The sequence below is a fragment of the Sinocyclocheilus grahami genome, unplaced genomic scaffold, assembly GCF_001515645.1.
Source record: "Sinocyclocheilus grahami isolate Dianchi unplaced genomic scaffold, SAMN03320097.WGS_v1.1 scaffold6.1, whole genome shotgun sequence".
In the NCBI taxonomy this organism is placed as follows: domain Eukaryota; kingdom Metazoa; phylum Chordata; class Actinopteri; order Cypriniformes; family Cyprinidae; genus Sinocyclocheilus; species Sinocyclocheilus grahami.
The window spans coordinates 1,164,411-1,165,591 of record NW_015505185.1 but is presented as its reverse complement, the minus strand read 5'-3'; the positions used below and the strand labels follow the sequence as shown (position 1 = coordinate 1,165,591).

Genomic DNA, 1,181 nt, shown 5'->3' with positions numbered 1-1,181 from the left:
ACTATGAAATATAAGACGACGTGCGTTAACTGCGTTAAAATATTTTATTCGCGTTATTTTTCATAACTAATTAATTAAATTAATGCGTAAAACGGACAGCTCTAATTTTATTTCTATCCTTAATTTGATTTTATATTATTATTGTTGTTTATCCTAATGTACCCCCAGATGCATTTGTAATTCTTTAAATTCAATAAATTAAAAAAAGATATATAGCGGAACACTGTGGCTAGTTGTGATTATTTCTTTTTGCAAATTAATTTATTTTTGAAAGTCAGTTAGGCACATGTCTTTTATATTTTCAATACAAAAATGTTAAATGTAAAGTACAAATATAAGAAACCATTGTTTTGGCCTACATTTATATATATACATAATATATTAGTAAATTATAAATTTCCTCTGTTCAGTGTGTGTATACTATGTCACTTTTTTGATGGTTTGTCTGATGACAACTATCATGAAACATCAGGAAATCAATTTGAGAAGCGTTAACCACATGCCTACTTGGTGGTTGAACACTCATTTTGATTGCACAAACAACTCATGAGTCATATAATTATATGCTTTTTCTTTGTATTGAAAAAGCATATCTGTGCTGTTTCTTTCTGCCTGTCCAAGCAAAATTTTCCTTTCCTGTCTTAGCATATTTGATGAAAGCTGTCAATCATTATGCTTGTACGTAGAAAATCTAAACAGATGCACATTTATTTTTCTCTTACAGACACGCCTACCCACATGCAATGGATAAGTGATCTCCTTAGTTGGTTTGGTATATCCTTTTACTTTTAAGATGCAATGTTTAAATTTTAGTTCTAATCATGAGCATAACTAGCGCATCGCGCATAACAACAGTCGTTTTAGACTAAATAAAGGAAATTACACCCAGAGCAAAATATTGTACTTTAACAGCACACACGGCCTTGAGACTCAATCTGCAACTGTAAACAGTGGGGCGGGGCTTAGTTGCAAATCCCGCCTTATCCAATATGATTGGTTTGTAACAGTGTCGCGCGTAGCTATCGTCCAATCACACAACGTCCACAATGTACCGTCATACCACTTATTAATGCAGGAGGCGGGGCTTCTTAGAATACTGGTTGGGGAACAGAACAATCGTGTTGGAGCAGAGTAACGACGCCGTATAGCGACTGTAATTTTATACAAACAGAAGGCAGGAC

General features: G+C 34.0%; 1 protein-coding gene across 1 annotated transcript in view; it reads left to right on the top strand.

Moving 5' to 3' along the window:
- The first annotated feature begins 1,092 nt into the window (after positions 1-1,092).
- The window catches only part of LOC107587075 (transmembrane protein 106B-like), a 9,416-nt gene continuing 9,327 nt past the window's right edge, over positions 1,093-1,181 (top strand). Inside the window, exon 1 of the mRNA XM_016274718.1 lies at positions 1,093-1,174. The gene's annotated coding sequence lies outside the window, so the exon portion shown is untranslated. The remainder of the gene's footprint in view (positions 1,175-1,181) is intronic.